This window comes from Silurus aristotelis (genome assembly GCF_946808225.1).
Source record: "Silurus aristotelis genome assembly, chromosome: 1".
Taxonomy (NCBI): domain Eukaryota; kingdom Metazoa; phylum Chordata; class Actinopteri; order Siluriformes; family Siluridae; genus Silurus; species Silurus aristotelis.
This window is the reverse complement of record NC_139574.1, coordinates 13,864,690-13,873,088: the sequence shown is the minus strand read 5'-3', so window position 1 is coordinate 13,873,088 and position 8,399 is coordinate 13,864,690. Positions and strand designations below refer to the sequence as shown.

At 36.4% G+C, this 8,399-nt stretch overlaps 1 protein-coding gene across 5 annotated transcripts in view; it reads right to left on the bottom strand.

Annotated features, from left to right (window-relative positions):
- l3mbtl4 (L3MBTL histone methyl-lysine binding protein 4) overlaps nucleotides 1-7,786 on the bottom strand; it is a 78,608-nt gene extending 70,822 nt beyond the window's left edge. For 2 of the 5 annotated variants that reach the window (XM_083546278.1, XM_083546282.1), the window contains exon 1: nucleotides 7,687-7,786. The gene's annotated coding sequence lies outside the window, so the exon portion shown is untranslated. Of the gene's footprint in view, nucleotides 1-871; nucleotides 1,434-6,129; nucleotides 6,285-7,573; nucleotides 7,651-7,686 lie in introns of those variants that run through there. The other 3 variants (XM_083546279.1, XM_083546280.1, XM_083546281.1) reach the window with 3 other exon arrangements.
- Nucleotides 7,787-8,399: the final 613 nt, after the last annotated feature.

The window sequence follows — 8,399 nt, the reverse complement described above, 5'->3', positions numbered from 1 at the left end:
ACACTAGTAATCGGAATTCTCTGCCAAAAGCTTTTTGGGTCAGCGTCAGCTGCTCTTACAGGCCAAAAAAACTGGGGGTTGGGGGGGTTTGTGTGAAAAAGAAAATCCCTGACATTTTGATTCAATCAAATATGTTGTAGAATGGTTGTTGAAAAATAAACTGTCTAAGAAGCTGTTGCAGGATTCTATGGGCTCATGGTTACATTTAAAAGTGATTTTTAATGAATCTGTGGGCAGTGAGGGTCAGGCTAGGGAATGATATTTTGATAGTCAAAGGATGTTAGCAAATACAAATTACCAACAAACTTTATAGAAGCAGATGATCTCAGTCAAATTTCTGACCCACTGGAGCATGTGTGTGTGTGTGTGTGTGTGTGTGTGTGTGTGTGTGTGTGTGTGTGTGTGAGACTATATGCTGTACATGGAAAATTTCTTATAACAAGCCTTGATAAACACTGAAGAAGCCAAAAAAATGCACCACTGTACAATAATGCCTCCATATTGTTTTCATTTACATATTCACAACAGGTTGTTTTTTTTTTTGTATTACACCATAGAAGCATAGATGCAATACTTGTGAAAAAGGTGGAAAAAGAACACATTCAGTCATCCTAAATCAACAAGTTAATTGCCTGGCGTCGGGGCAGGGCGGACTGAAGAAACCCAATAATACAAGCACCGAAACGAAGACAAGCAGAATGAAAATGGCAGTTGGAAAGAATTGTCTCTCTTTTTTTCTGAGTAGCTGGAAACAAGGTGAAAACGAATGTTCAGGATTTTGTAATCTTAAATTCCTAAAATCCTAAAAACATCATTGAAACTCATTTTTTGTTGTTGTTGTTGTAGAATCTAGTCCGGGGAGAATACGCACTAGAGAGCAGAAGCTTTTAACATCTTGCACACTCCTCCCTACTTCAGTGCAACGCTGTGTTTGAGCAGAAATGTCCATATGTTGCATCAGCAATAGGCCGGGATGGACGATGGAGGAAAGAAAAATGAGCATCATTCTTTTCAAGTCAGCATGGAGCATGTTGACCATTATAAATAGCAAAAAAAAAGATGTTTATAAACCAATAAATATTCACTATGGACTGGTGACATTCTTCCAATATATTGTATTGCAACCTTTTAAACATTCTACATTTTTTTATGCAAACAAGATCCTTTGTGGAATTGAATGGATGAACATTTGCAGACTTCATCCAACTGCAATTATCGTGTGTAGACGATAGAATTTCAATGCGTTTGAGTTCATTGTGTAAGAAATATTTTATTAAATATTGTCTAATCAAAATGACCACCAACTGCTTATACTTTTCAGTATTTCTGTATAAAATCTAACAAGGGACATTAATCAACAAATTGCCCTAAAATGACTTTTTAATATTCCTCTAATTATGTATAGAAATACACTGGCAAGTTTTTGAATGAATGAAGGTGATCTACTGTTTCTGGCTATAGAACTCATTTAGAAGAAAAAGAACAGCCAAAAAAACAACAACAACAAAAAAACCCCGCATATTGTGCTTCTACTAACTATGATTGGAATTGAACTTTAATCAGACAAGAATGTCATTGAGATAAATGTTTATGTCATATTTACATATCATATACACCAATCAGACATTACTTTATGCGCACCTGCCTATTATTGTGTTGCTCCCCCTTTTTCTGCATAAACAGTCCTGACCCAGGATTAACATTTCAGCAATTTCAGCTACAGGAGCTCGTCTGTTGGATCGGACCACACAGCCTTCGCTCCCCACATGCATCAATTAGCCATAAGGCTGCCTATGACCCTGTCGCCGGTTCACCACTGTTCCTTCCTTGGACCACTTTTGATAGATACTGACCACTGCAGACCAGGAACATCCCACAAGTGCTGCCGTTTTGGAGATGCTCTGCCCCAGTCGTCTAGACGTCACAATTTGGCTCGTCAAACTCACATTCTTACGCTCGCCCATTTTTCCTGCTTCTAAAACATCAACTTTGAGGACAAAATGTTCACATGCTGCCTAATATACCCTACACACTAACCGGTGCCATGATGAAGAGCTAATCAGTGTTATACACTTTACCTGTCAGTGGTTATAAAGGTATGCCTGATTGGTGTATCAACTGCATAAAAAAAAAAAATTATGTATAATTTATAATTCATGATCACGCCATTAAACATCTGGAGCTTAAAGACTTTTTCAAAAGGGTTATGTTTTTCATTTGTATTACCTAAGTGAGAGAGGCCATAAATCAATAAATAAAAAGCTGTAGTGCCATAAACAAGCCAGTTATGAGACCATAACAGTGACAAAAAAACAAGTGAGCGAGAAAGACAAATCCATCTGACAAAATGCCAACTAGCGCACGCCACCAGAAAAAAAATAATATTTAGACTAACTCATGCGTCACATTTAGGTGATTTGGTGCAATACGGCGTCATACTTGACAGTCTAATATATATCGGAGCACTTTTCTAGACTACAGAACCATTATACTACATACTGTAGTCAAGAAATAACAGAGATGACATCTTCCCAGCATATTACTCATGATGACGAAGAAAAACAACAGACGCACAGTGGACAAAAACACAGCAGAGAAACCACACCTTGAATGCCAGAAACTAACACCACACAACTAAAGATGAAACATGTCTATGAAGTGCACACTATGCTCAATCAGGGCAAAAAGGAGCACGCTGCTGAATTCCCTCAACATACTGGGCTACATAACAAATACCGGGAATTGATGGTATTTTTATTTATGGAATTTAAGGACACAAAAACTCCCCAAGAATCTGTATAGATTGGTCATGCTTTTAAGGAGTCTTATTTTTTATGTTCTTTTTGGGATTGATCTTTTTAACGGAAAGAAAGAATGAACGAAAAGAACAAAGGAAAGAAAACAAACAAAAAACCCAACATTATAGTAGATTTTCATTTTGAAAAATGGCATTGTAATATCAAAATGACTAAATCTTTCTCGCCTTCCTGTCCTGTGTGTAAATACTAACCGCAACAAAATCTCCATCATCTGCAAATAAACATGCTGGAAAAGTTGTCAACAATGTTATATTCATTAAAGAGAATCCTCAGAGGAATTCGAACGCACTCAACAAACACTCAACTTAACTGTCTTAAACGCAGAGAGAAGAATCCAAAGCAGGAACTCTATTCACTATTGATATGTTTACTTCGAAAATGTATTTTCCCCCCACATTGTGCCTTCCACCAATTGAAGTCTAAAACAATGGGCATGAAAAGGTCAGGCTTAATTCTCATATTATCTATTATGCTAGCAAATCTGACCCTGTATCTCTCCGTCCTTCTCAAAGAAACAGAGAGATGACAAAAAGCAAACCCTGGAAAATAGAAATAAATACATACTTGCACACAATGCAGGATATACACAGGAATAAATGCGTTAAAAATTACACGGTATGCCTGTAAAATTATTTTTAGTCCTGACCTGAAAACAAATCATGCAGGGGCACAGGTTACTTTTGTTATAAAAGCCTGAAATGATTTTATAATTAAAATAATTCAAAATATTAATCACAAAGACATTTCAAAAACATTCACAGAAACCATGACCCACTGCTGCTTGAAAACTATTCTGCATCGACATCCAAAAGGTTTCAATTAGCATTTACAAACATCTTAATATCTTCCTGCGTGATCAAATATAGACATATATGTTAATAAAGAAGTCTTTCGGTAGCTGGATTATAATCCTTACATGTGATATCTCCTGAGAATTATTCTAACATGCAAACGATGGTCACGTTTTTGGTTATAGATTGGGCCCTATCACATTTCCTTCACTCATCGCTTCTATACAAATACACATCGGTCTCGCTGATCATCATGCTTTCAAAACCTGAGTGAACAGATTCTGGGGGGTTTTAAGACATTTTAATACATGAAACAGGGCACACACTTTTTTGCAAAACTTAAATATGAAGTGGCTGATTAAAGCAAAATGAAAGGAAAATGTATAAATAAATAATAATGAAAAAAGAAGTAGAAAAATATATCATCACTACAAATAATTTAAATAATAAACTATAATTTACTTCAAATTAAATTAATTTTAGGCAATGATCAGTCCTCACCAGCTGATTGCTGATCTTCTATTGTATTGAACCTTTTTTTAATGTGCATTTGACCCCAAAAAAAAAAACGTTTTTTCATTTAAATGTTCAGAATTTAACTAGCAAAACTAATTTTAACATTAAAAAAATTATTAAAATACGTATTTCCTTTCAAGAATGAACATTAAAGAAGAAACTTAAACTGTTTCTTTAATGTTTTGTTAAAAAATTCCCCTACACTGTTATTAAAACTTTTTAATGATGTCATTAAAGAAAAAAATGTCTCCAAATTATTTTTGAGGAAAAACAGCTTTAAAAATACTAAGCGGTTTAAATAAACTTCACCCCAGCAACTGGGGGTTTTCAAAAAGAAAGAAAAGAAAAAAACCGGTGTGCATTTTATCCCAAAACATAGACTGACATTATGTAATCAGGGAACAAGATTTTCAAGGTAATGAAATTGAATTGGAGCGTTCTTCACTGTCGCAACGTATCATATACCACAGGGCTCATGAGCGAACAAAGCAATTTATCCAAAAATCAGTAAACTGATTGATGTAAACCAATTACTGTTTCAGCCTGGTCTTGCTTTATGAAAATTAATACAATCCTGACAAATTGTAAGATTACATACTTTGCTACGTTTCAGTAACCAGTGCCAGTTGAACGGCATATTACACACATGCACACACAAACAGACACACACAGTCAGTTGTAGTCTTATCTTTAAGCAACACCACACACAGGAAAACAGCCACCATGCACAGTTACTTTTAAATAAACTTTTCACACTTCTATTTTACACAAAAGGTTTTTGTCTCTTTACACGCACAAAATAAAAAAACTAAATTAAGTCATTTCACTGATAAGATTTGGTTTTTCCCCCCCCAGAAAAGCAAATTAAGATCAATGGCTCTAAGTTACACTTCAAGATGTTTGTTCACTGTCAAACAATAACTAGTAGCAAAGTTAAATAAACAAACTCATGCTCAGCAATCAATTCGCATTTACCCTCAACTGAGGCTCTAAACAGGAAGTACTAGAGGGGCGGCCACAAAATTGGAAACAACTCGCAACTTCCCGACACCAAAGTGAAAATAAACACCATCAGACCAAACCATATGGCATAATGGTGTTTTACATGACCTACCAGTCTCCACTTGTACAAAATTCAGCACATTCAACTGGAGGGGAAATCCCAAAAATAATGCATGCTTTAGGTCCTTAAAATAATGGGAGTGTTTAGTGAGTGATGCTTCCTAGGAAAAGCTGCTAAAAGTCAACGATGACAAACAGAATAAACAAAACGAAAAACTTATTAAAACATCTTTGCTTATTGAAATACATTTTCCCATTCCCTTCATATTAAACATCAGCTCTGTACTAAAACTCACACTTTGCTTCACAAATGTTATGAAACTAAACAGAATTCACACAAAAGATTCCCTGTGTACCTTACGCAGCTCAATAGAAAAAACATCTGTAACCATTACAGCAATATATAACCTGCAGAAACAACTACCTCAGATCCCAAATGCCTCCATTACCACTTTTTAGCAAAATGTCTGCTTAAAGTTTTTTTTTCCACATCATTTTATATGACGTGTTTTCATTTTCAGACAGCCTTTATGAATGCCTTCGACTTTACAAGAACGTAGTAAAATAATACCGAGCACATCAAACGCATCACTGCTTTCAAACTTAATAGCAAACACAGAAAGTCTGAAAGTGTAAACATAACCGTCCACTGATGAAGACACAACCTATGCCAGGATTTTATATTTGGATAGATAGATAGATAGATAGATAGATAGATAGATAGATAGATAGATAGATAGATAGATAGATAGATAGATAGATAGATAGATAGATAGATAGATAGATCTCAAACATAAACTTGTAGCAAAGATAAATAAAAAAAAAACACATGCTAACAAATAGTCACATTAACCCTATAGGCTCTTTATAGAGACAGTCATGTTTAGATAGATAGATAGATAGATAGACAGACAGACAGACAGACGTTCACTTATGATTACCTGCAACTTTGAAGTAAGCTCCGCCCCCTTTAGGGTAATCACATCATGTCATATGTTACTGAAGAGCTTGTTTCCTGATATACACCTCTAAATCATTCATTACGATATACATCTCCACTTCCTTTTTAAAACCTTATAATTCGCACTAACTACAAGAAACACTGTATTTACACTTTCTATTACTTTTTTTTTTATTAATTCAGAAATAAAAAAATAAAAAAAAAACAATCCTGTTCTAGAAGACCTGCAATTTCACATTTATTACTAGACCTTTTTTTTTTATTTCAAACAGAGAAAATAAAAAAATGTTGAAAATTAGAAACAAAGACATCGATCATATAGATCTTATAATATCTATTACTGATTCAAACCATGGAAAATTCTGCGATATCGCAATAAACTTTTACAGGTTTTTTCATTTGGAGAAAAAAATTTGTGGTATTTGACTGCAAACGATATCAACAAGGTTTGTTTGTTTTTTTTTGCTTTAAGTAAATAAATGTATAAATAAACAATAGAAATGAGTTCAAGAGCAGATTATAAGGATTCAGCTGATCATGTACTGGACCCAATACACTACAGTATTTAACCCATGTAGTGTTTCTCATTCATTTATGCATTAAACCAATATGCCATGATGCCCAAAAATCGAGCTGATTTTCGACCAGCTGTGTTTTAGAAAGCAAAGAAGTGAATCATTACAGATTTGGGAGAATGAATGTAGAAAGTGTTTACAAAGAAACCACGCAATCCAAAGTTTCAACTCGGAAACAAATTAACGTTTTAGATTGAAACTGTCCACAAACTTCCCACCCACCAGGAAGGGGGAAAAACAATCCAGAAAAAAACCCACAGTGTGTGGAAACCAATAAAACCGTATTCAACCTAAAGAAAACATCTAAAGGTAGCAGTGTGTGATCACACGAGGAAGACGAGAACCCATCAGGAAGAGTTACAGCGAACTAAAGGACTACTTGTGGGGAAAAATATAAATATGTTTATATATATGAAAAGAGAAAAACATTTCCGAGAAGAAGAGATGGGGGAAAATGATAGTTTCACTTAGCTGCACAGCTAGCTGCGCGCCCTGGGAGTGTAATAACTAGTCCAGAGAAATAGAGAAATGTGTATGGAGGGGATGAGTTTGGCCTGTCAGTGTGTGTGTGTGTGTGTGTGTGTGAGTGTGTGTGTGTGTGAGTGTGTGAGAGAGAGAGAGCGAGAGAGAGAGAGAGCCGTGTCTGGGGGAAGGAGGGGGGGCATCTCGGTTTGTTCCAGTAGCTCGCTTTAAAACAGGAGAGAAAGCAGGGCAGATTAGCGCGAGCACAGCCATCTCTCAGCGCATTTAAATACGGCAGGGGAAAACACACTCGCGCGCGCGCGCGCGCACACACATATATGTATAGATATATATATTAGCGAGTTCACATTCGAGCGTCTTTCATACCGCCTCTAAAAAACGACGTCCTCCTCGAGGTTGAGGTTGGATAAGGCGATAAAAGTAAGCGCACTTCTAATCCGGGCTTTTCTTTTATATAGGAAATGATTAGAATCGCTTACCCCCGCTCGCGCTCGCTCGCTCGCTCTCTGCGCGTCAACGCTGTCACAGTCAAAACAGGGCTCTCCTCCTGCGCGCACTGCGCATGCTCCGACACAGCCCTCTACTGGAGGTGGCACTCAATATCAACCCGAGACACTTCTTACACATTAACAGGAACAGGTGTGAAGGAGCATAGAGCACGACCAAAAAATGGCTCAAGGATTAAAGAATACACGAATTAACCACTGAAATAGTTAAACAAACCAGACCAAAAATAAATAACTTAATATAGCGAATAAAATAGCCCATCTTTTATTTCAACTCGCTTTCTGCCACAAGAACATGTGTACTGTCTTCTATTCTTGGTCATCTAGTTGGGTCTAGTTGTGTGTGTGTGTGTGTGTGTGTGTGTGTGTGTGTGTGTGTGTGTGTGTGTGTGTGTGTGTGTGTGTGTGTGTGTGTGTGTGTGTGTTCTAATGGTTGTATAAGTTGAATGTCTTGAAATGACAATTTTACTGAATTATAATGACACTTCTGTGTACTGTTTTCTATCTAGTTGGGTCCAGTTGTGTGTGTGTGTGTGTGTGTGTGTGTGTGTGTGTGTGTGTGTGTGTGTGTGTGTGTGTGTGTGTGTGTGTTCGTGTTCTCATGGTTGTATTAGTTGAATGTCTTGAAATGACAATTGATGATTACTGATTTATGATGACACCTCTGTGTGCTGTCTTTTATGCTT